General features: G+C 40.6%; 1 protein-coding gene across 1 annotated transcript in view; it reads left to right on the top strand.

Moving 5' to 3' along the window:
- Positions 1-27,388, top strand: part of ALK (ALK receptor tyrosine kinase) — a 323,117-nt gene that overhangs the window by 95,952 nt on the left and 199,777 nt on the right. The gene's annotated exons all lie outside the window — the stretch shown is intronic.

Consider the following 27,388-nt stretch of genomic DNA (forward strand, 5'->3'; position numbering starts at 1 on the left):
GGGAAGGACAACAAAGATTATCAGGGATATGGAACAGTTTCCATACTAGGAAAAAAGAAACAGACAAAGATTCTTTATTCTGTCTTCAATGGTGGGACTTAGAGGTCTATAAAAATGCACGTTGAAGAGCAACGGGAAGCAGCTGTGAAGTTAGTCGGTGCTTGGTATAGAACAAGTAAGAGGAGATATTATTCATGTAGTACCCAAATAAACTGTGGTAATAAGATGCATGAATTAATGTTATGGAGGCCAGAAGTATGCATAAGTTTAAAGAAAGATCAGGTGAATTCTTGCAGAATACATTCATTCTGCAAGACATTCATTCTGCAAACAATACATGGTTATTTAATTCAATAGTCTTTTTACAGTCCCTGACTCAAGAAGAGTCTTATACAGAAAGCTGCAAGTGGAAGGATCCTTTTCTTGGTAGCCAGTGTCAGAGATGGCATTTGACTTTGCAGACTTGCAGTCTGACTGCTTGTAACAGTTCTTATGTTCAGGCAAATACTGAGGAAAAGTTTCAGTGCTGCTTTTGTTCATATTCTTTAATTCTGTTTTCTCATCCGTATCAATAGTATAGTACTTTTCCCTAGATAGCCATTATAAATTAATTTTTAAGGCCCATTGCTTGAACACTGATTCATCAGCAAACCTAGTCATTTTGGTGGGATCTGTGTGTAAAGCAGATGGACCACATTTGTGATGCATTAAATATCTTCTAATTTTCACATCAAAGAACATACATGCGCATACTAAGGTACAGCTAAGTGAAAGTTTGAGGTAGATCAGAATGTCTGCTGCTGTTCTCCTTTTTCTTAAATTCTTGTGCAAGCTGGTTGCTGATGACATTTAGGAATTAAAACCTGCTTGTTTTGAATTGAGAAGAGTAGCTGTCACTTTCCTGGAGTGGGGAAAAAAATGGGGAAAACCCATGAGGAAATAAATGTATTGTTCCAGTTGAAGGGCCTGGCCGGGTTGCTGCGGTGCTGCATATTATCGATGTATGTTTCTTTCGGATTCTTTTTGGTAAAGTTATACCTTTGTCTGTATTTAGTCAGTTTTATATGTCTGTCAAAGCAGAAGAGGGGAGACTGTTGGCTGGCCCTGTAGCCCAAAAACAAGGGTAGTATTGGTTGATGAGTTCCAGTTGCCTATTGGCATAAAATTTCATTTCTAAGTCCAAAATTTGGAGGTTTTTTTCTTCATCTGGAATATAGGCAATTTAGGTTGAAACTTGTGTTCTGCTGTTTTCTCCTGTTCCGAGGGGCAAGTACCCAGTGTCACATTGATTTAATGGATTTAGATTTGTGGGGTGGCAGGGTGGGTTGTTTGGGGTGTTTTCTTTGCTTGTTTTGGGGTGGGTTGTTTGGGATGTTTTCTTTGCTTATTTGTTGTGTGGTTTGGGTGTTGTGGTTGTTTTTTGGTTTGTGGTTTTTTTGTTTGTTTGTTTTTAAATTATCAGGCTTGTTGGACATAGTCAGTGGTAATTTTCTCTTGAGCCCCTCAGTAGAGCTGTGGGTCTGCAACTCATAGATGACTAACTCTTGTGCGTATAAAGACTCATTTGAAAATCAACACTTGGAGCTAGCATCTCTCTATTTTAAATCACTTTAATTACAGCTGCTTGGCACAGATAGTTGTGTGGTCTGTTTCAATCTGAAATAATTAAGCACAGTAATTCCAACCCCCACTGTTTCCTGCAAATTGTACTTCCAATTATCTCAATCTCATTTCATCTCCTTTGCAGACAGTAATGCACAGAGATAAACAGATAGCATAACTAGATTTTGGGATGGTTTAGCTCATCCTTGTCACTTGGCTATCAAGTCATGTCAAGACATTGATTGAGACAAATGCCTTGCGTATGATTTATTGTGCTTCATATACATTTCTGTAAAAGGTTCAGTAGGAGATCATTGGTAGATCTCCCAAAGAGAGACATCGGAAGAGCTTCTGTATTTTTTGCCCCTGTCCCCGCAGCATGATACAGCTCAGTCTCTAGGAATCAGAACAAATCAGCATGGATTGAGCTACCTAGAGGAAGAACGAGTTTCAGGTGTCTCAACATTTGGTTGCAGTAACACCTGAGTGCTCTGCTCACTTGACGTGTTCAACATGTGGTGTCACACAAATCATTGATCTTCTGAATAGGGATAGATGGGGAGGTGGCCATGTTTGATATTAAATTATTCAGGGTAAAAGATTGGAGGTCTGGTTTGCAAGGAATTGAAAAAGGATACTTAACTGGATAATAGTGGCAGGTGAAATTCAGTGTAAATTATTGGAATGGAGGTGGTGGGAGAAACAGTCAGAGTTTGGCATATGTAAGGACAGATTCTGAGCTGGTTGTAATCACTTCAGCTGATTTTGGGGTAAGAATAGAGCTGTGAAAACAAACTCAGTAGCAGTCACAAAGTAAATGTAAATTTGTGACTTAACTGGGAAGGGAGTAGAAAATAGAAAACAATAAGCTATAGTATAAATGTGTGGGGCAGCTGTATCTAGAATACAGCATTCTGTTCTGGTTCCCATGTATCAAAAATTATTTAGTACAGCTGGGAAAGTTATTAAAAGAACGGAAACAAGGATGATCTGAAGTATGTAATGTCTGTCTTTTAGGAACACTTAAATTAACTAGGGCTACCTTGCCTGCAAGAGTCATCTAAAGGAACACATGGCAGAGTGTTATAAAAATCCCAGACTTTTCTAAAATCTTTATAAAAGATTTATAAAGGTTTATAAACTCCCAAGACTTTATTAAAGCAGAGAAAGGATGAGTACAGAAGGAATATTTGTTATTTCTTCTAATACAGAATTGGATGGCATCAGATGAAATTAGTAGGTGTCGGGTTCAAAACAAAAGGAGATCCTTCAGTATGTAACAAACAGTAAAACCGTAGAACCTTTTTCCACAAGATATTGTTGGTGCTAAAACCTTTCATGAGTGTGCAAATTGACAGGATATGTGCAGGAAAAAAATAGTTACAGCTACTAAATTCTCAAAACTACCTTTTCTGGCTCAGAAGGCCAAGGGTGGGGAATTACAGCTGTTTGCTCTCCCTGTTCATATATTCTTTCCTATGTATCTACACCTGTTTTCAGAGCCAAATGTCTGAAGTTAATGGCTCTTTGGTCTGTGCTGGTAGGGTTGGTGTGGTAGTGTGTCCCACCCTCACCTCCCAGCCCAGTTTTTTCTTCCCTTTGAAAAAGGAGAGAAATGCACTAAGGGTTTCAGACTGATTTGGAGAGTCAGAGAAAAGGTGCTATTTAAACATTTAATATTATTTGCTATTCTGTTAAAGCCTTGTGAATGATATCGAACCATGCAAAATGGTTATTGGGTTAAAAAAATATTGGGTATTTGGTAGGAAGAATTGCAGGACTATCTGACTGTAGAAATCTATAGAAGGGAGGCTATCAAGGTACTTTGTGTGGTGTTTTGGTTTTTTTTTTTTTAAATTCTGTGCTAAAATGCTTCACTCTCCTCCGTTGCCCCTCTTCTTGTAAGTGGACCAGTGGGTGATAGAATCACTAGTGTATCTGCCAGCTAGGCCCTGCATGGTACATGAAGATCTGCTGGAGCTACTAATATTTCCAAGTCAAACTTATGTAACTTTCTGCAGGATCAGAGATTTAAGGTTAAAATTCCACTGATATGCTAAAGATTGACAGGAAAACCTCCACTGTTGGGATCTGAATCAGGCCTGTATGTGCTGTAATGAGTAGGCAATCCATTGTGGATTACTAGACTTCTTTTCTTTTAATTCATGAATAAGCAAAAAGATGCTATAAAAAATTCAAGCATTCTGCATCACTGACTGCATTTATTTATTTTGACAAGTGTGATTAATTCTTAATTATTTATGATCCTTCATAATATATTCTACCAGGAAATGTACTGCAGTCTATTGTAATGAAATATGAGGAACTGGAGATCTTGCAACTGCGGCAGTATTTCCTAAGGAGGCAGGTTAGGCAACCCAGTTTGTGGTTAGAATGACAGAGTTTGTAGACCAAGGAAGTTGCATTTTGCAGCTGTGTGGACGTATGTGTTTGTCATGCTCAAATGAAAGAGTCATTTGCCTCTCTGATAAACTTGAGATGGGTCAAACCAGCCATAAATTCTGTCCCTCTCAACTCTTGATTCAAACCCAGGGTTTTCTGTACTATGGGAGCCTCTAGGATACAGCTCTGAGTAACAGGTGGTTTAACATCCATCAGAAAGTGTGCCTTTCCAGAATTAATCTCTCCTGCTACCTCATCGCAGTGCTTGTATTTTCCTTCCTCCAGAGAGGCACTGGCTCAGCTTCCTGTCAGCAACATCGCATTGCTGTGTTGCCCATGGACTTGTGGAGGGCAATAATTGTAGTCTCTGAACTGGGAGCACAGCCATGGCTTCCTTTGAAGTCAAACTTTACAAGGAAGAGAGAAACCACTAGTACAAAGTTAATCCTGTGTATTTAAGGAGGAAGGACCAGCAGCAGCTGGGCCCAGAACAAGTACACACAGACTGGATCCAGATCTGTGCTTGATCAAATGTCAGAGTGATCTGTTTCCAACTGTAAATGCAGTTTTAAACTTGAAGGATTAGAGGCTTGACCACTCCTGACTATGGTGATGCAGGCGGGTTGCCTGCTTCTCTTTTAAATCTTGTGATTCTAGATAAAATAAGTGAATTTCTGCTTCTGTTATCTGAAGATTTCAGGACCACGAAAATATGCAGCTACTTGATAAAAATTTTGGATGAAGAGATAAGTTGGGGAGGTATGACCACCATTTCAAATAAGAATCAAAAAAGTAATAAGCCACCCTGCAAATGTGAACACCAATTGAGACAACTCCTTAATGGAAAATGTAGATTAAACTTTCATGAAGGATGGCAAGGGAAGAGGGAGATGAATGAGGACAGTGTCCTAACCAGCCACTGATTAGCTGAAAAGCTCTTACGTAAGTTCTAAAACAAGAAGTATCTGCACATTGTGTTAATGTGGTTTTGATTTTTGTAATTATTACTAAAGAAATGGAGCAAGGCTAAGGCACTGACCATATTAGCAAATGGGAGATAATGAACTGCAGAATTATAAAATGGCTGTTGACTTTAATTTATGATTCCTCAGACAAAGAAGAATGAGGCAGATAATAAAAGACAATAAATAATATTTTGTTTCAGATTACCACTTTATTAACAAAACAGTAGAGTATAAATCAATGTGAACTTGCAAGAAGTGAGTAGTTGAGAAGTTATTTTTTCATGTAGGACTCTTAAGCAGAAAAAAGACTTGTAACACAATTCCACTAAAAATTGGGGAAAAAAAAAGATCTCTGAAAAAGATAGCTATTTACCACAGGGGAAAGAATCAAGGGTAAAGAGAGTAGCTGGGCTCATGCTAGACAGACAAAAGTCTTCCCTTTCCATTAATCCTTAAGCCTGGTTTGAGGATGTGCCTTGATCTCATAGAATTGATCTATTTTATGTGTCTTTTAAACAAGATATCAGAGTATTTCTTCTTTTCTTTAGTAAATCAATACATGGAGTTTGAGGTTTTGACAGGGTGGGTCTGAAAAAAACCCCAGGATTGTCTTCTCAGGAGAATTTCTATTTTGGAAGAAAAATGTTTCTAAACCTGTCGCAAATTTTGACAAAAACCTTGCAGACCTGAATGTTTATTGTGCCCCTCTTTTTAATGCTGGAGAAGAATGTGGATCATCCTAGTCTGCAAAGATTCAATCCAGATGGTTGAATAGTCCTTAAAAAGATACTGCTGTGGTATGATGCCACCCTTGTTTTATTATTTATAAGCATTCAGGTAAGCTACAGGTATCCTATGAAGACTTGTAAACTTTTGCACTTTTGTTTAGTCAAAGTGGGGTTCAGTTTTCTATTAGTTATTTTCCTCTTTAAGATTTAGCCATTCAGTCAGTGGAAATAATTGTTGTGTGTGAGTTGAAGGATCAGCTACATACCACAAGTGAAATAGTAGAAGAATTAAGTGAGATCTGGAAGCAACACATGGACTGAAAATTATTCATCGATCTTACTGCAAATGAGAGATTTATGGATTTGTAGGGCTGACTATCAAGTTCTTTGTAAACAGAGAGGGTTTTAAAATAAAAAATATTATTTACAGTGAATAGTTCTGGCTGTTCTAGTTGAGATTTAAATTTTGATACTCGACTTGGCAACATATACATATCAAGTGTTACAACACAGCCCCATAGGAATTTATGCAACATTAATAAACAAAATGCAAACCAAACTTGCTTCCAGAGTCCATTGGGCTGTGAAGAAAAAAAAATGCAGCCTTTTTATGATGGTCAGATTCCAGCTCATATTCTGTCAGTACAAGAAATGGACCAGATGTTCTTAGCATTTTGCAGCTTGCTCTTCTCATTAGTACTACACTTGTGCTTTGTTATTGCAAAATTATTTCCCTTTAATGAGCCTGCTCTAAAGAGGCAAATTATTGTCTCACTGTAGGACAGCGTGTTTGTTTATAGAGTAGGTACGTATTTATACGGACTATGGATAAGCACGTGGGTTTGTTGATTTTAGAAATCTCGTTTGTTCATTCCTTAATTCAGTGAAGTCTTGCGTGCAACTCAACATGAAGCGTTCTGTTCCCCAAGCTGAAAAAGAAAAATTAATTTCAATGTGCATCAGATGTTAGTATGCTCTAATGGCTTGCTGCATACCTGTGACTAATGTACTTCAACAAGTATATCCAGAAAAAGCATGGACAATGAAGAATAAATGGGTTGTAAAGTGGTCTCTTTCTCACTCTTAGAGATGCTTTCTCCTTGGCAAGATGAGGCATATTAAAAGGACAGCTGGAGGGAAGCATATCCTGCTCTTGGCTGTGTTTGACCTTTTTATAGGAAAAGACTACTGGATTAACACACATTTGTTTTGGTTTTTTTTTCTCTGTGATGTAGGGGCAGTGTTCTTTATCCCCAAATGCTTGTGTATACCCATGCATATGTTGTGTTTGGGGGTTTTTTAATTGAACTTTTCAAGTATAGAAAACTCATATTTGTGCAAAGAACATTCAATTAATTAATAAATTGTTATTTGATAGTTTTAATTTCTTTCTAGTCTGCCTGCTACCTCTACTTTCTGTATATTTACTTTTTTACCATGCCAGTGACAGCTCACACATACGGCTTTGTACGTAAAAATATAATGTATGATAAAGGAGTATCAGCAAGACACTATAAGCCTTGTAGCCTCTTGGCTGCATATTGCCACTCCTTACCAACCATAGTCTAATTATATCCATTGCCAATTATTACAATAACCTGTGCTGCTTTAGTACTTTACCTATGAGGCTCTGACAATACTCTACTAAATAAGGCACTTTATACGGTTTTAAAGAGTTGGGAGAAGTGTTTCTCCATGTCATCAAAGAGAAACTAAAGCACAGTGTGGTTAAATCAGTTGCCCAAGGTGAGTTGTGTTCCTAGCTGTGCCAAACATGTTATATCTTGCACCTTAACTAGTACTAACAGTTAGATGCCTGTTGCTCTACAGTATTTTTGTAATGAAGTTGGCTTGGTCCACTTATAATAAATAGACATTTTCGTGTGGGATTTTCTACAGACGTATTCTGTGAGATTATGTTAAAAGCATCAGTAAATTGACAAGAACTGGAATATTTTCACTAATGTTCTCAACACTAATGATAATGTGTCTGTTCTTGTGTTGCAGTAGCTATCTTACACACCTATGCTTGAATGAATACATTAAAAGAGAGTCACGGAACTCTGAAAGCTAAGAGGTTTTACCGCTGTGACTCTTGCCAAGAACAAAGCCCAAATACTTAAACAGAAGTAAAAAATTGTTAATTTGGAACTGTGGTAGAGAAAAGATCATGATTCAGTCAGGATCTTAGGGTAGGCTAAGCTAAACCCAAGTACAGCTTGACCTTTTTGCCTGATCTAGACAGGTAAATTTGGGTAAAGAAAGAGAAGATAAATTTTTAATATTTCTGTACTTGGTTTTCTGATGAAATTTGAGTTGTTTAGATGCAAATCTGTAAAGGATATGTTAGTACCAATGCTTGTGTAATATCTCATTTTTGGAAAGACACAATTGTATGCACTACTTCAGAGGTGTTGCAAGAAGTATTCCCCTAGGCATGCCTTCAGACGTTAAGTCTTACTCACAGGAATTGTTAATGTTAGAGCTGACTGAAGCAGTTTCATTTACCTTTACCTTAAAGGGGAGGGGCACCTATAAGCTTAGCTGTATAATCCTCAAGTTTTCTCTTAAAGCAGCATAAATGGGGCATGCTTATTTTATCCTACTCAAAGTAACCAAAGAAGGCTGAAGTGTTAAAGATAAGATAGTGATAATTCTGTTTTGTATCTTTTAAAAAAAAGTCTTAATACCATGCAATGCCTGTTTAGGCGGCCCCAAGCAACTTGCCTAGATTCTAATGAATAATCATCCATTCAATTATGAGTTAGAAGCTATCCCTCAAGTTTCATCTGTATTCTTTGTTTGCTTGTTTTGAGAGCACAGTGATTGCACAGAGAGCACAGATGGTGTAATGTACGAACACAAGAATGGCCATACTGGGAGAGCAAGAGAGGGAAGCAAACTTGCAGCCAGGCTTCCCAGAATATTCTCTCGCTATCCAGACAAGCTTGTGTCAGGGACTGTGCGCTGAGAGGAGCAATGGAATATAGTCCTCCATGTTCTGTTGTAAGTCTGCTGGGATACATACTACAGTATCTTGTTGTTGATTTGGGATCTCCAATCCTAGACCCCATTCCTGTGTTGAGCAACACTGCCTTTCTGTGCAGTGAATTACATTGTGCAGCCCTCTCTGTAAAGAAATTGCTTTCTTTAAGTCCCCTTAAATCCCTTTAGTCTCAATGGCACAGTCTTTCTTGTCTATCAAATACAAGCAATCTAGAAATGCTTGACCTTTGTCTTTTACCTTCCCTAAATAAACAGAATTTAAAAGATAAATACGAGTGACTGTCTTTTGTTAAAATGAAAAAAGGCTATTTTTAAAAAACCATTTTGACTTCATGTTAATGGGTTCGTATCACTTGCAAACCCAGGTGAAAGTCAGCTTTGTTAGCTGAATACTGCAGCGTCACAACAGAGATGAGAGAAGCAAGCACCACTTAATTCTAAATGGTATTTCCTTAAGAATTCAAGAAATGTAATAGTGGGCTTTTAGCCATTGTTCTGCATTTTTTCTTCTTCCTGTTCTATGGCTGCGTGCAGATCTTCCCACTCTTCTGTGAGAGGCTGCCTTTCTCAATTATCTGCTGTAAACGTGAGTAAGCAAGATGATGAGTAGACTTCTCCAGATTTGAAGAGGTGTTCAAACAGCAGAACCAGAAGGCTTATTGCTTGCCATTGCCTGTGTTAACAGAATGAACCTGATGTAAGACAGAACTACAATAACTCGCTTTGTACGCTGCTTTTAGTGTGGGCCATCTTGCTGTTTTTGTGTGCTTCCATTGGCGAAGTGGAAAGGTCAGGCAATGAAGGGAAGCATTTTGCTGCGTACCACAGATAGTCATCTCTGGCAGTCATTTGGAGCCTTGCAAGGCACATAAACAGCCTAATAAAGGTTAGATCACAACTCCTTTTCACCTGTCACAGTAATTTTGTTTATCAGAGAAAAGCCCAAGCTGCAGAACTCTGGTATCGATTTTGAACAGCTGAAGGTTCAAGGATGTTCTGTTTTCAAGGTGTTTATTCAGATTGTTGAAGAAATAAAAAGGCCATGTTAAAACAACATTATGATGCGGTTTAATTCCACTCTCAGTGTTTTTCCCGAAAGCGTGGAAGTATTTGGGGAGGACGCAGAGGATGGTTTGTGTTTGACTGCCATGAACAATTAGAGCTTTTCAGGCTGCCAACTGTGGATAGGGCAGGCCCTGCCTGAGTTGATCCTGCACGTCAATGAGGTCACTTCATTACAGGTGAAAGTTTACTGTGACCTACAGAGCTTGGAATTTTACATACTGAACTTTTGTAGATTGGAAGAAAAGAAAAGATCATTCTGGTAGCCTCACTGCCTAAAATACACAGTAGTGCAATTTACACAGTAGTGCAAAACCATTTTAATTCTGTAGTTGTTAGTTTATCTATCCAGTTGGCTAAGGGCAATATATTTAGTGTTATCATGTCATTGTCAAATCAAGGTTCCTTAGGAATTAACAGTTTAGATAATTTAATTAATCTTTGTTTTATCATCAATTAAGGGTTAAAAGCAAGAATCCTAGAGTAAGATACTATAAAATATTATATATCTTAATTCAGAAGCTGTGAATTCCACCTAAAGTAATGACCTTTCCAACCAAGCCAAAGGAGTATCTGTTAAGCAAGAGTAAATTCTAAAAATGACAACTGAGTAAAGATGCCAAGCCATTTGCAAATTAGTGGCAACAGCTGAGTGAACAGCAACAATTAACATTTTTAATAGCAACGTTCTTTAAGGACACTTATTTAAGTGTGAATGCTAGTGTAGGATAGGGAACTGGTTATCTTATCCATCTATGGAGAAAGGTGAATAGAGAGGTAGATGGAGGTTTGGCTTTGCTTGAAGGAATTGGTCATCTAATTAGAGAACAGAAAATCTGGATGCCAGTTACCTGTAAACCTCCTGAAAAAATAGTGATATTTGTAATGGCTTTGAAGCAAGGGATGGCTAAAATGTACTCCAGGCCTTTTCAAGCTTGGTGTTTGACCTGCTGCAGGCAGTTCTCTCTGTGGTCAGCATGCAGAATGAATAGTTAATGGAAGGTTTTTGCTGTCCAAGGGACTGAAGTGCTTTTTGTCGTATGTAAAGCTGAATTGAATATGGACTTCTGGAATATTTGGGGTGTTTGCATTCAGCAATATTATTCCTGATTGCCTTTAAAGTCAAGGAAAACTCAAGAACTAAAAGTTAAAATGTTGACTATTTAGAAATTGAATTTGAGCTTCCCAAAAAACGAAACCTCCTGCTCTGTTGTACAACGGGCATTTGCCAGGAGTCAGTGACAGGACTAAGGGGTATTTCGCTGCAGATGAAACTGTGGAGATTGGCATTCAAGTTTTCCTTGTAGTGATGAGAAATCGCATTGCAAAGTCATACTAGAGCTAATATGCTTTCAATAGTATTGTTATTGTGTATTTGCTTATGTGTTCAGCTGAGATGTTTGAGGAGTTTATGTCATGGACGAGTGCTGAGTGAGCACTTCCAGTTCTTTCCACTGACTTATGGTGAGAAGGTGTCTGTCTGGACAGGTAAGGGGAAGCGTAAAAATGTGCTGGAGTAGGGCAGCTCTTGAGTGATCGTTGTCTTGTATTTTCATTTCAGAGTGAGTGACAAAGTGTAGTTGAAATAACTGAGCTCCAACCAGTTGAGGTACCTCACCTGGGTGTAAAGCACCTCTTAGCTCGGGGGAAGAGGTTTTTTGCATGGAGGAGTTTGGTTGGGATATCCCTGAAGTAAGAGATAGGAATTAACTCTATGGAAAAGATGGGCATTACAGACAATGCCTTTAACCGCTCTCTGCTATGTTTTTTTCCTATCTGTATGAAGTGGTACATTTCAGAGTGCTTTGTGGGTGGGCAGGTGAAATGTACTGCATTAGAGCTACAAATTGATTGCCATGTGTGTTACTTAATGTTACAGCCATTTAACGCTTGGGGAGGGTGGGGCACCAAAGACTGACCCTGAGTGTGATGCCCGTGTTAATGGGCATTGCAGCAAGAATGACCGAAACCACTTGCAAAAATTAACTAACTTGTTGGTTACTTGATTGGTTACTTGGTATGCTACTTTTATCAGCAAGCCAGACTTGGTTTTAATGAAACTAAGTTACTGAACAATTCTTTGTTGCTAAAACAACTATTCATAATACAGACTTCAGAAACTTCAGTGAACTACAGATTACTGTCATTCCTGCAATGTAATCAAAGCCTAGTTCTTGTTCTTGTTATGTTTTCTGAAAAGCACCATCCTATTCCCTCCTCCTCCTCCTCTGATCTTTAACAGGTATTGGCCTCTTGTTCTCCTTTGGAAGCATCTTAGGCTTATTGGATGAAGGGGTACAGACCGCAGGAAGTGGCATTTTGCTAGCCCAGCCATTTGCTAGCCCAGCCATTTGCTAGCAAATACAATGAGCCTGTTTGCGAAATTGCTGAAGTAGCTCCCAGTTTCTCATCATCTGGCTAAAAGAGCATGTTAAGCTGAAGTCTGCGACGTTCCTTAAAGCCTGACACTGTCATGAGGTGATACAGATGTGCATAGTGTCACTGGCAGTGTTGCTGCAGGTATGAGAGCAAGCATAGTGACAGCTCTTGGGGTTTTGTTTGTTTGTTTGTTTTGATGTTTTGTTTTGTTTTTTAACATGAGTGCAATGCCTTTCTTACCTTAGAGACGCTAGCTGGGGCAGTAGTGTAAGGAAGTAACTTTGTGCCACTTTTTCCCACCTCTCTATACTTGAGAGAAATTAGTGCTTGTTATGTATGTGGATGTTATGCACTTCCTGCATGGGGTGGGGGACAGCAGAAAGGCTGGAGTGAGTTTTGCCTCTGCACTTCTGGGGGTGATCCAGTTCATCATCTTTGATCCCTTACAGAGTTGGTATTAGACCAGCAACTTAGACCAACAGCAGCTTGACAACCTGTACTGCAAGCTTGTGAAAGAAGTTCAGGAAGGAAGAAACATTATATTTTGTGAACTCTTTTGCAATTTGGAAAATTATATGAAAGGGGGGGTGGGACTCACCATTTTATTCTCTTCAGAATTAAAACCTAAACCAATGGCATGTAGCTCAGGGAGGGGAAAACTAGGGGAGCAGCAAAGGGGGTGTGTCATGTAGAAACAGTAACATATCTGGTTACTGGAAAAACTCTGCTATAGGGCTCTGTCCTACTAAGGACCAGTATCTGCTGTGTGACAAAATACGCAAAGAACTTGTCTGTGTTTCTTAGGACTACTCAGATATACTTAAAGCATGTGCTTAAGGTTTGTGTTAGATTGAAATACAAGGCTTGCCTCTTTGCAGTATTGCGTTCACAGAATGTGTTATCTGTTTGATAGCATGTCATCTCTGCTACTGAGACCTGCACTTTGGGCACCATGGAACATATTTGTAGAAGGAGAATGACTTGACACTGGCCCCAACACAATGGTGTTTCTACTCCTTTTCAGGCAGAGATAGTGACCAAAAGGATTTCTCCCCTGCACCACCTTTGGTCTATAAAGTACTAGCACTGAGAACAGAGATAATTTATCACCTTTTCCATATTACCAGATGTCTCTTTAATTGATGGGAATCTTTTTACAATCACTTTAAAAAAAAAAAAATTGCTTTTGAGGAATTTTCCCCCAATTGACAGCAACTTAATGAGAGGTTGTGACTTTGTAATCAATTTTAATTATTGTGTAGTTAATAGTGCTAAAAATAACAACTTCAACTTTGATATTGGATGATTGATTTGTGAAGCCACTTGTAAATAATTGGTCTTCTGTTCCCTGAAGGTTTTTCTGTTAATGCTTTTTAGAATAAAGAAAAAAAAAAATCAGGCAAACATTTCAGCAGCTAAAGCACAGATAATATAATGTGCCATAGTAACCACTGCTACCATAACTGGTTTTTATAAGCTAAGAGCTGTGTGTTTTAATAGTTAAACCAGAAAACTGGAAATCAGTATTTCTAGGTGTTTGTCCCATTCCATCACTGACTACTGTGATCATATGGGGGCCATTTTGTCCCTCACTTTGCCAACAAGCAAGACTCTTTAAAATAGTCAGCAGACTCTGTCAAATGTTGTAATGCTAATAAGAATCAGTTCTGGTAAGGCTGATTTACAAAGAGAGAGTAGAAAACTGCATCATCCTGTTATTTTAAGAATACATCTGCTCAGTTTACAGATGACAAGATGGCTTTTTTTCTGCACTGGTGACTGTCAATCCAAAAGACCAGTTTCTTCTGGATTTTTTCCCTGTTGTCAACAACACTAGAGGGTCTCTGACCAGACCTTTGTGGAGCCTGCTCTTCTGTTGTTGAATAATAACTGAGAATTTTACTTTTAATATTTGAAGTAGAGGAGCCTCCTTCTTAATTCCCAGAAATTGTCAGCCTTGTGGCATCAGAGATTTAAATGACATGTTAGGACAAGCCTGTTTGCTTGCATGTATATTAAATGAGGTGAGAAAGAACAAACCCTTTTGGGATCATTGTTGTTTAGAGTAGGACCTCATTCTGTATGTTTGCAAAGTACTTTGAGTTCCTTCAGAGGGAAGGTGCTATAAGTTAATATTACTGTTCTGTGTGTAAGTGATAGTGGGTCATTGGCAGAAATGGGACAGTGAAAATGGATTATCATTAATGTCAGCAAATACAGTTTTAACAATGTTAAAGCCATATCTTTGTGAAACTAAATGAGATTTCTCCTAACACAGCTACTTATTTGTATTCACTATGCATTGCGCAGACTACCTCACTATTCTTAAAGCAACTACCAATCACCACGAGGAGTCAAGCAGACGCTGCATTCTCCATAATTACAAGCAATTTTCCAATTGAATTATCCCATGATTTAATTCCTTAGCTTGCATCTGGAGAGCATCAACAATGTGCAGCTGTTTTGGCTTTGAGAATTAATTGTTGCTAAATGCATTAAGAGTGGTCTTGCTGCAACGATTTCAGAAAAGAGTTAAATCCCAACTCACTTCTGGATTAAACTTTTACTTCTTATTTCCTGTTCTCTTGACTCAACATCATGCTACAAGCCATGGGTTTAGTAGCATTTGTCTTGGGTAGTTGTGAATCTTAATTCAAAGTAAATATGTTTAGTCATTGAATTGAAATCATATTACAATGAAACACAAAGTTTAATAGAACCATGCTAGAGTCAGTAAAGGCTGGAGGGATGGAGATTAATGATAAATTATGCCGGGTTATACTGCTGGTATGACTGCATAGCTATGGTTTGCAAAAGAAAGAAATGGTAACTTTGCAAAGTACAAAATACCCGGTGAAATAGGTATGACTTTTCACATCACAAGGTTCTTTAGGCAGGCCAAGTACTTCAAATATAGGAAGAGCGTCTTAGTCATTTGTCCTTGAGGGAAGGGTGGACAAGCATTTAGACTGGGAGTGGCATGTGTTTTATTTCTGAAATTTGAAAAAGAAATAGAAGGAATATTGAGAGCTTTGTGAGGCTGAGATTATCATCAGGGCTTTCCAGAGTCTGCTAGATTCCAGTGAGAACAGATTTTTTAATCTAAAGTGTCCCAAATTATCTTTTTTTTTTTTTCATTAAGTATGAAGACTGTAGCTAGGGATCTTAAGAATCCTAAAATACAGTGGTGTATTTTTATAAGTCCTGCAGGTTAATGAGAACATTCTTGAACTGTACTTAGTTAAGTAATGATATGAAGAAGATGTGGAACTTGTAAAGCATGCATTAAGTTTCTAGCTTTGACTTCTGTGACCTTTAGACTGGTTATTTAATGTCTAGGCCCCTGCTGTAAACAAATACCTTTTGTGAAGTGTAGTGAATATAAAGTACTCACTTCGTTAACTGGTTTTGTTGCATTAATTCAGATAGCAAAAAATTTTCTAGATTTTTAGCAAGAAAATGTTACTGTTAAATGAATATGGTTTAAAAGATACCCATCCCTGATAAGTAGATGTTATTTATCCAAAGCTCTAGAACATGATAATGTGGCTAAATATAAAAAATTGGCTGGTTTAAGAGTTCTGAGATCCTGCAAGTCCTGTTCATGTATGTCCTGGTTTCGGCTGGGATAGAGTTAATTTTCTTCCTAGTAGCTGGTATAGTGCTGTGCTTTGGGCTTTAGTATGAGAATAATATTGATAACACGCTGATGTTTTGGCTGTCGCTAAGCGGTATTTACATTGGTCAAGGACTTTTTTTTTTCTTCAGCTCCCCATGCTCTGCCAGGTGCCCAAGAAATGGGAGGGGGCACAGCCAGGATAGTTGATCCAAACTGACCAAAGGGCTCTTCCATACCATATGATGTCATGCCCAGTATATAAACTGGGGGAGTTGGCCGGGGGGTAGCAATCGATGCTCGGGGACTGGCTGGGCGTTGGTCAGCGGGTGGTGAATGGTTGTATAATTTTTTATTTTTTATTTTTTTTCCTTTTTTCCCTCCCTTGGGTTTTGTTCCTCTCTCTCTCTCTCTCTCGTTGTTTTCCTTCTCATTATAATTCATTATTATTATTATTATTATTATTTTGTTCCAATTATTAAACTGTTCTTATCTCAACCCTTGAGTTTTCTTACTTTTGCTCTTCCGATTCTCTCCCCCATCCCACCGGGGGGGGAGTGAGTGAGTGGCTGCGTGGTGCTTAGCTGCCAGCTGGGGCTAAACCACGACAGTCCTTTTTGGCGCCCAACGTGGGGCACAAAGGGTTTGAGATAATAACAGATTAACCAGAGCGTATTAAGGAATTCAGATCTGTTAGTAGTTGTGGGACGTGATATTGATCCATCTGTTCCTAGCATTGGTTTACCTGATCTGCACCATGCTCATTTTTTTGCTGTACATGTTAAAGATTGGTGTTGGTTTTTGCAGTTTGCTGTGCTCTGCTTTAATTGGTGATGTTTTGCCTGTGAGATTTGTTATTAAAACAGTGACCTTGGGTTTATTTTGGTATCTAAGTGCTGTACTGAAACCGTTATTGTATGTTGGGTATCATCTTATGGAGACAATTCGCAATTATACCTCTTCCTCTGAGAGGTTTTTTATGGAGGAAATGCAGAATTGTACCTTCACTACTTTCTTCTACAATGCTTCCTCCTTCATTACAATAACTTTTCAGTATTTCGAACAACCTTGGGTAGTTAAGATACTTCTATTGGTATTGCTTGGGAATATTGTTTCGATCTTGTCCAAGGTTAGTAAGCAATTTAAGAATATCATTCAGAGATCTGCCCCGAGGCTGGATAGTTATGAGTGGCAGGGTGTGTGGGATAGCATGGGCAAATGCCTAGGACGGTGGGCACCTCCAGTGTTTTTGGAACTTCACCCCTGAACGAGTGCAGGATCCTGAAAAATTAGTGGACTATTTGGAAAAAGTATGCTGTCACCCTGGCAATTCTAGGGAGACACAAATCACTGCAATGTGCTGGGGTCTGGCCCATGCCTACCGAGCCCTGTTCAACACTATTCAGAACCCTCAAGGATCTGGTGACAAAATGACAGGCACTGTGGCTGTTCCGATTACCCCTGCGACAGGCACTGCGGTGGCTCCAGCCCCCCCTACGACAGGCACTGTGGCTGTTCCGATTACCCCTACGACAGGCACTGTGGCTGTTCCGATTACCCCTGCGACAGGCACTGCGGCTGCAGCTGCTCTGGACAACTCCGTTACAAGCATTGCGGTTCAAACAGGGAACGAACCCATGTCAGTATCAGTCACCCCTATACATAAAAAGAAATCCTGGAAGCAAAAGTCAGCTCGTTTAGAAAGGGAAGATGAAAGAGCAGGGCCATCACAGGGAGAGGAAGAGGAAGAACTCATAAATGAGGCAGAAACCACCCGATCCCTATCCCTGAGTGAGCTGCGAGATATGCAAAAAGATTTCAGCCATCGTCCAGGGGAGCACATTGTCACCTGGCTGCTCCGATGCTGGGATAGTGGGGCCAGTAGCCTGGAATTGGAGGGTAAGGAAGCCAAGCAGCTGGGATCTGTTTCTAGGGAAGGGGGCATTGACAAAGCGATTGGAAAAGGGGAACCAGCCTGCAGCCTCTGGAGGCGACTCCTGTCAGCTATAAAAGAAAGATATCCCTTCAAGGAAGATGTTGTATATCGCCCTGGGAAATGGACCACCATGGAGAAAGGTATCCAGTACCTGAGGGAATTAGCTGTGCTGGAAGTGATTTATGGTGACCTGGACGATGTGCGGTCACCCACAGATCCAGACGAGGTCCAGTGCACAAGACCTACGTGGCGGAAGTTGGTATGAAACGCACCACCGTCGTGTGCCAACTCATTGGCAATACTGACCTGGAAAGATGGAGACGGTCCAACAGTGAATGAAGCTGCTAGTAACCTCCAGGAATATGAAGAAAGTATCTCTTCCTCCCTTGTCTCAGCTGTGGAGAAACTGTCCCGGGAGTTCCAACGGTTCAGAGAAGATATGTCCTACTCCCCACCTATACGGACCAGTGTCTCAGCTATTAGGAGTCAGCGCTCTTCTGCTCAAGAGAGAGGATATAGAGGGTACACACCACGGGGCACCCTATGGTTTTACCTGCGTGACCACGGAGAGGACATGAGGAAGTGGGATGGAAAACCTACCTCAACCCTAGAGGCACGGGTACGTGAGCTGCAAGGAAAAACAATCACCAAAGGGGGTTCTTCCAGGAAAATTGCTGCTCCGGTTTCCAGTGGACAGTTCCCCAGGCAGAGTAAAAGGGCTGATCTTACTTCTGATTTTAATGAAGAAACTCCTGACTCGTATACACAAAAAATGGGTAATGAATATTATGACCAGGATTAGGGGGGCCCTGCCTCCAGCCAGGTGGAGGAAAGGGACAACCGGGTTTACTGGACTGTGTGGATTCGATGGCCTGGCACATCAGACCCACAGGAGTATAAGGCTCTAGTAGACACCGGTGCACAGTGTACCCTAATGCCATCAAGCTATATCGGGGCAGAACCCATCTGTATTTGTGGAGTGACAGGGGGATCCCAACAGCTGACTGTATTGGAGGCCGAAGTGAGCCTAACTGGGAATGAGTGGCAAAAGCACCCCATTGTGACTGGCCCAGAGGCTCCGTGCATCCTTGGCATAGACTACCTCAGGAGAGGGTGTTTCAAGGACCCAAAAGGGTACCGGTGGGCTTTTGGTACAGCTGCCTTGGAGACGGAGGAAATTAAACAGCTGTCTGCCTTACCTGGTCTCTCGGAGGACCCTTCTGTTGTGGGGTTGCTGAGGGTTGAAGAACAACAGGTGCCAATTGCTACCACAATGGTGCACCGGAGGCAATATCGCACCAACCGAGACTCCCTGATTCCCATCCATGAGCTGATTTGTTGACTGGAGAGCCAAGGAGTGATAAGTAAGACTCACTCACCTTTTAACAGTCCTATATGGCCAGTGAGAAAGTCTAATGGAGAGTGGAGAGTAACAGTAGACTATCGTGGCCTGAATGAAGTCACGCCGCCCCTGAGTGCTGCCGTGCCGGACATGCTGGAACTGCAATATGAACTGGAGTCAAAAGCAGCCAAATGGTATGCTACAATTGATATTGCTAATGCGTTCTTCTCAATCCCTTTGGCAGCAGAGTGCAGGCCACAGTTTGCTTTCACTTGGAGGGGCGTTCAGTACACCTGGAATTGACTGCCCCAGGGGTGGAAACACAGCCCTGCCATTTGCCATGGACTGATTCAGACTGCACTGGAACAGGGCGAAGCTCCAGAACATCTGCAATACATTGATGACATCATCGTGTGGGGCAATACAGCAGAGGAAGTTTTTGAGAAAGGGAAGAAAATAGTCCAGATCCTCCTGAAAGCCGGTTTTGCCATAAAACAAAGTAAGGTCAAGGGACCTGCACAGGAGATCCAGTTTTTAGGAATAAAATGGCAAGATGGATGTCATCAGATCCCAATGGATGTGATTAACAAAATAACAGCCTTGTCTCCACCAACTAGCAAAAAGGAAACACAAGCTTTCTTAGGCATTGTGGGTTTTTGGAGAATGCATATTCCAAATTACAGTCTGATCGTAAGCCCTCTCTACTAAGTGACCCGGAAGAAGAACAATTTCAAATGGGGCCCTGAGCAACGACAAGCCTTTGAACAAATTAAATGGGAGATAGTTCATGCAGTAGCCCTTGGGCCAGTTCGGGCAGGGCAAGATGTAAAAAATGTGCTCTACACCGCAGCTGGAGAGAATGGCCCTACCTGGAGCCTCTGGCAGAAAGCACCAGGGGAGACTTGAGGTCGACCCTTAGGGTTTTGGAGTCAGGGATACAGAGGATCCGAGGCCCGCTATACTCCAACTGAGAAAGAGATATTAGCAGCATATGAAGGGGTTCGAGCTGCTTCAGAAGTGGTTGGTACTGAAGCACAACTCCTCTTGGCACCCCGACTGCCGGTGCTGGGCTGGATGTTCAAAGGGAGGGTCCCCTCTACACATCATGCAACTGATGCTCCGTGGAGTAAGTGGGTCGCACTGATCACACAACGGGCTCGGATAGGAAACCCCAATCGCCCAGGAATCTTGGAAGTGATGATGGACTGGCCAGAAAGCAAAGACTTTGGGATATCACCAGAGGAGGAGGTGACGCGTGCTGAGGAGGCCCCACTGTATAACAAACTACCAGAAAATGAGAAGCAATATGCCCTGTTCACTGATGGGTCCTGTCGTCTGGTGGGAAAGCTGCTGTATGGAGTCCTATATGACAAGTCGCAGAAGCTACTGAAGAAGACAGTGAATCGAGTCAGTTTGCAGAGATGAAAGCAATCCAACGGGCTTTAGATATTGCTGAACGAGAAAAATGGCTAGTACTTTATCTCTATACTGACTCATGGATGGTGGCAAATGCCCTGTGGGGGTGGTTCCAGCAATGGAAGCAGAGCAACTGGCAGCGCAGAGGCAAACCCATCTGGGCTGCAGCATTGTGGCAAGATATTGCTGCCCGAGTAGAGAACCTGGTTGTAAAAGTACATCACGTAGATGCTCACGTACCCAAGAGTCAGGCCACTGAAGAACATCAAAACAACAGCAGGTGGATCAGGCTGCTGAGATTGAAGTGGCTCAGGTGGATCTGGACTGGCAACATAAAGGTGAATTATTTATAGCTCGGTGGGCCCATGACACCTCAGGCCATCAAGGAAGAGATGCAACATATAGATGGGCTTGTGATCGAGGGGTGGACTTAACCATGGACACTATTGCACAGGTTATCCATGAATGTGAAACATGCGCTGCAATTAAACAAGCCAAGCGGTTAAAGCCTCTCTGGTATGGAGGGCAATGGCTGAAATATAAATATGGGGAGGCCTGGCAGATCGATTATATCACGCTCCCACAAACCTGCCAAGGCAAGCACCATGTGCTTACAATGGTGGAAGCAACCACCGGATGGCTGGAAACATATCCTGTGCCCCATGCCACCGCCCAGAACACTATCCTGGGCCTTGAAAAGCAAGTCCTGTGGCGACATGGCACCCCAGAAAGAATTGAGTCAGACAACGGAACACATTTTCGAAACAGTCTCATAGACACCTGGGCCAAAGAGCACGGCATGGAGTGGGTATATCACATCCCCTATCATGCACCAGCCTCTGGGAAAATGGAACGATACAATGGGCTGTTAAAGACGACACTGCGAGCAATGGGTGGTGGGACATTCAAACATTGGGATACACATTTAGCAAAGGCCACCTGGTTAGTCACCATTAGAGGATCTGTCAATTGAGCTGGCCCTGCCCAATCAAAACTTTTACACACTGTAGAAGGGGATAAAGTCCCTGTAGTACACATAAAAAACATGCTGGGGAAGACAGTCTGGGTTATTTCTGCCTCAGGCAAAGGCAAGCCCATTCGTGGGACTGCTTTTGCTCAAGGACCCGGGTGCACTTGGTGGGTAATGCGAAAGGATGGGGAAGTCCGATGTGTACCTCAGGGGGATTTGATTTTGGGTGAGAATAGCCAATGAACTAAATGGTATGATGTTAACTTCTATATAATACTGTGTGTCATCGCTTTTATGGTTACTATACACCATATCAATGGTATTTCAATAAGGATCACCCAGGTTAGTGAAGAATGAACTTCGATGAAAGCAAGCAAAGTGCAGTGGTGATGGAACCAGAACTGGCTTCAGCATGCAACAATCCAACACCACACACCATCTCTTCTGCCATGAAGGACTATTATGACAGATGGAGCCCAAAGTCATGGACTAAATGAACTTAATAAACATTTTAGAAGGATGGCCCATAGACCAAGGGAATGATAACTGTGTGTACATATATATATATATCAAGAGACAGGAAAAGTGGTGGTGATTAATTGTATTAGAAAGGTAGAACCTGGGCATGACGTAAATGGTATAGAATAAGGGGTGGATACTGTCCTGGTTTCGGCTGGGATAGAGTTAATTTTCTTCCTAGTAGCTGGTATAGTGCTGTGCTTTGGGCTTTAGTATGAGAATAATATTGATAACACGCTGATGTTTTGGCTGTCGCTAAGCGGTATTTACATTGGTCAAGGACTTTTTTTTTTCTTCAGCTCCCCATGCTCTGCCAGGTGCCCAAGAAATGGGAGGGGGCACAGCCAGGATAGTTGATCCAAACTGACCAAAGGGCTCTTCCATACCATATGATGTCATGCCCAGTATATAAACTGGGGGAGTTGGCCGGGGGGTAGCAATCGATGCTCGGGGACTGGCTGGGCGTCGGTCGGCGGGTGGTGAACGGTTGTATAATTTTTTATTTTTTATTTTTTTTCCTTTTTTCCCTCCCTTGGGTTTTGTTCCTCTCTCTCTCTCTCTCGTTGTTTTCCTTCTCATTATAATTCATTATTATTATTATTATTATTATTATTATTATTATTATTATTATTATTTTGTTCCAATTATTAAACTGTTCTTATCTCAACCCTTGAGTTTTCTTACTTTTGCTCTTCCGATTCTCTCCCCCATCCCACCGGGGGGGGAGTGAGTGAGTGGCTGCGTGGTGCTTAGCTGCCAGCTGGGGCTAAACCACGACAATGTAAAACGTGCAATGTGTGCGGTTAACTTCTCTGAAAGCTTGGCTGTTTTCATCCAGGTATTTGGACAAGTTTGGGCCATCCTTTATACTAAGCCAAATTAGCTTCTGGGTAACATCCTAAACTACCTTAATGTAAGGTAATATAGCCCTATTGAAATGCAGTGTTTTTTCTATTTGTCAAGAGACAGATCCTGCATTAGTATAGCTGCTTATGAAGAAAATTAATTTAAGGAAATTACTTACTTAATACCTGCAGGATATTTGATCTTACACTATGGTATAAAGCTTCTAATTATATTAATGATGGTGAATTTATATGAACGTGGAATAGAAAATAAGTTCTGTTTACATATTTTTTATATTTTCAATACATTTTAAAGACACTGGTTTGTAGAAAGTGTTACTGTTTCAGAGTGTATACACAGATTATCACAATTCTGGATCTGACTCACTTTCTCAAAGGCAATTTGTCTTTGCCCAAGTATAAATACTCTGTACATTTACTTTGGTTTGTTTTGGGGGTTTTGGGGGGTTTTTTTTGTTTTTTTTTTTAGACTGTAGCAAAGTAATTTTTGTTATGCTGAATTGAATCTACAAAGAAATGGAGAGTCCAGTATTTTACCTTTTGTAGCCTTACAATAGAAGAAGGGGGGTGGCAAGCCCCCCGCTATAAACACTGTGCTTTTCAAACACCTTACAATAATAAGGACAATTAGGTTCTGATTATATCTGAATAATATAAACATGATTGGGTTTGCCTAATGATTATGTCTGGCTCATGATTTCTCCTTCCAGCGAGAATCATATTGTGCAGGTTTAATGTAACCAGGACACTAAGGCAACAAGCAATTGAATTAGCCGCTTCTTGCAAAAGTTTCCTTTGTTCTCGCCCAGAAAGCAGCTTTCTGTAGGGCTTGTCTGCTGAAGAATTTCACGCTGTTATTTTTATTCCTTAAAGGAAGGCTTAATTTGGGAACATGGACAAGTAGCAAATGCCCTGAATTAACAACTTTCTTCTCTTAAAAACTAAACAAATGTTATAAGTTCTGTTCTATGGCTGGAGACATCTTATCCCATTCCCATACAAACGAAGTGTTTGGAAAGCCTGTATGGGCAATTGCAGATTCTTCACAAGCTGAAGAGAGAAACTCCTGAAGGAGGAGCAGTGAGAAAGGCGTAGGATTGTTGGACCAACCAATACAAGAATTTATGAGTCATTGCGTCTAGACAGTGTAGAGAACACAGAAGCAGTGGGATAAACGTGGCCACATAGGATTGAGAGGCATTGCTAATATAATAATGGAATAAAGTAAGGAAGCATGTGATGCCTTTAGGACTGGAGTCCTGGAGGCAAAAACTGTAGCAGAAAATGAAAAATCTTGTACATGGAGCATAGTAAGAAATTCTGTTCCAAGCAGGGGTTTTATTGGCTGGAAGTGGAAGTGGTAAGAGAGACTTTAGAGTTTCTGTTAATTGCCACAGCAGTCAGCTGCTGGTGAAGATTTTCTGGAAGAGAGAAGAATATGCTATTGCCGTTGCACAAAGCAGTAACAGCAGTACCAGTCTGGTCAGCTATGTTTGAGAAAGAAAATTGAAAATGGGAATAAGTGTAGAAAAGGGCTCCTAGAATGGTGCTTAGGGAGCAGAGATCTTGCCGCACCAGGTGAGATTACAAAATGGCCCTTTTTAGTCTACTGACATGAGGAGTAGATATTGATGTTTATAAATATATTTGAAGAAAGAAAGGCAAGTGCTGAATTACAGAAAAGAGCTAGCTGAAGGAGAAGGAAGTGTTGACCAAGGAACTTGTGAACAAATACAGGCCACAAATTCATTTAGCACAGAAATGAGAAAGATTACGGAGTATCAGAGCTGTGAATTAGCCTTCCAGTGAAGGGAGCTGGTAATCTAGCCGGTTTTAACATAGCACTTCATATCGTCCATCAACAGATGAAAGAACTGCATTTCCTGGTATTACTGTTATGTGTACCTCTTGCTCTAAAGTACCTACTGTGGTAACTTCTGAATTGTCCATAAGGTGATTATTAGAGCAGGGTTGTTCTTCCCAGCTGTGTACTGCACCCGTCCATTTATACAGAACTACAGTGTGCTGAAAACATCTGTAGCTCAGAGCATGCAGATCCTGTAATAAGTTCCCAGCCTGCAACTGCACCGTCCCACATGGTAGCGCTGTCAATGTTGGCAGTGATACTGTTTCATACAAGTATATCGGCTCTGACTTGCCATTGTTGTGAGGATGCTGGGTTTTCTCTGCTTTTCAAAAATCCTATGTTTTTTTATGGTTTTATTTTCATGTGGATTTGGATGTCCTGAAATACAATCATTTTGCTGAATTTTTTTTTACATCACAGAATGAAAGGGCTTCCTCCACCCCACAGGGTGAAAGTAAGCCACCGGTGCTGTTTGCTTAGCTATACTGTGAAGAAGTAAAAGCGGGCACTTGGCAGATGCATTGGTTCCCCCAAGTCCTCCACCAGCCAAGCACTGAGCACTGCACCGTTTACATTTGGTAACTGAGCAGTTAAGGAAGTTGTTTTCTAATTACCTGGCCAATTATGTGCAGTGCAAAATTCCCTGCTAGTACTGCTGTGATAACCTGAACTGCAGACAGTCTTGTGATTAAACTGTCCCTCGATGATGAAGTCGATAATTAACAAGAAGGCATTTTGCTGAGTAGTGAACAAAGTCAAAGAAAGAACAGAATTGAGTTTTCAGTGCTGTAATACAGTTTTAATGGGGCTCTTCTCAGGAATGAGAATTGTCTTTGACCTCCACTGAAATTAAAAATGCATACTCCTGTGCAAAAATGTGGACCTGATTTCTTTACACAGAACATGATCTTGATGATCAAAGGGCTGGAGAACCTGCCCTATGAGGAAAGGCTGAGGGATTTAGGTCTTTTCTCCCTGGCGAAGAGAAGGCCTGGGGGGGACCTCATTGCAGTATTTCAGTACTTAAAGGGCAGCTACAAAGAGGACAGAGGCTCTCCCTTCACAAGGAGCCACATGAAGACAAGAGGCAACAGGTACAAGTTGCACTGGGAGAGGTTTCATCTCGACATAAGAAATAAATTTTTTTACAGTAAGAACAATCATTCACTGGAAGAACTTACCCATCGCTGGAGGTTTTCAAGATGTGATTTGAAAGGGTGCTAGATAATCTCATCTAGGCTCCCTTTCCCATGAAAGGTTGGACCAGGTGGTCTTTTGAGGTCTCTTCCAACCTGAGCTGTTCTATGATTCGAATTTTAACTGGGTAGAGCACCTCAACAACATATTTTTTCTGTGATAGATTCATGCCAATAAAAACTCGGGCAGCCCATGCCAGCCCTCTTGAAGAGCATTCATAGCTGAACGTCTTTGTCCTTTGTGCCAATATGTGGAGTTCTGTGCTTTCAGCCCTGAAAATTTGAGTGTGCTGTCCAGTGATGACTAAAGATGAAGTTTTTTATTGTTCATTCATCCTGCAGTCCCAAAGTAGGAATCAGACGTTTACTCCTCACTGTGTTAGGTGTTGTATGGACATGCAGTGAACTGGACAGAAAGCCACACAGCTCATCCGTGTCAGCCTGGCATGAGCTAGGAGTCAGGCAGACAGAAAAAGCTATGCTACATTACAGCGTTTTACTTGAACTGATTTTTCTGAAAGTCTGCTTGAGCTATTCTCTTTGGAATTTGTTAGCTTTTATTGAGGGCTATCCACTTAGAAAATTTAATCCTTGTGAAGATGTCAGCTGAGAAAAATTGAAATACTCTAGAGACTGTATTTTTCTCCCTTAGAAAATTCAAAATATTAACAGAAGTAATTATCCTGAATGTGCAAATGTTACAATTACAAGTTATCCTCAACATTGAGAACATAATTAAATTATGGTAACTGGTTTAAATGAACTAAACCTGGATTATTTTATTCTTGCTAAGAGTTGTAGCAAGACAATTTAAAAATATACATGAACTTGTATAAACATCCTTTGGCCTGCTAAAAATTAGTTTTGTACATGGAACAAACCATTTCTCTTAAAAGAAAAAATTTAAGAAAAAGATTAATTTCAGTCAAAAACCAAAACTTCTGGAAAAGATCTTTTGAAGACAAGAACAAGTTAATCAAGGGGTCTATGTTCCAGCTAATGTAGTTCACAGAAACAACAATCATCATTTGGTACATTTAGTGCCTGCAAATGGCTTGACAAACATAGAAAGTATAATGCAGTAATTGCATGAGGTCTGTGGGTACCAGGTTATTATGGCATTGAGATTATCAGCTAAATTAAATCTCATTAGTTTTATATGCTTTTTAAATTTTGTGCTTAGATTCTGAAAATGTTCTTCATGGTTGACCGTGGTACCATCTTCTGTAAAAGAGGAATGTGTCTTCCTCTGTGTTTTTTGAGTGATATTTGTCCTTAGAACAAGTACTTTATGAGTTCCTGTGTGCAGCAACTTCTACTTTGATGGGTTTTAATGGCCTTAAAGGCATAGAAACTTGCATATGATATCTCTAAGGTAAGTCTTACTATGTCATTCATCGCCTTAATAAAATTAGTGGAAATAGCAAAAGCTATAGAGAATTTCGACTGTTACAGCAGATATACTGGCAAGCTCAATTTTCCTTTAACCAAAAGCAAATAGAAGTAACTTCCCTT

The sequence above is a fragment of the Ciconia boyciana genome, chromosome 3 (genome assembly GCF_034638445.1).
Source record: "Ciconia boyciana chromosome 3, ASM3463844v1, whole genome shotgun sequence".
Lineage (NCBI taxonomy): Eukaryota > Metazoa > Chordata > Aves > Ciconiiformes > Ciconiidae > Ciconia > Ciconia boyciana.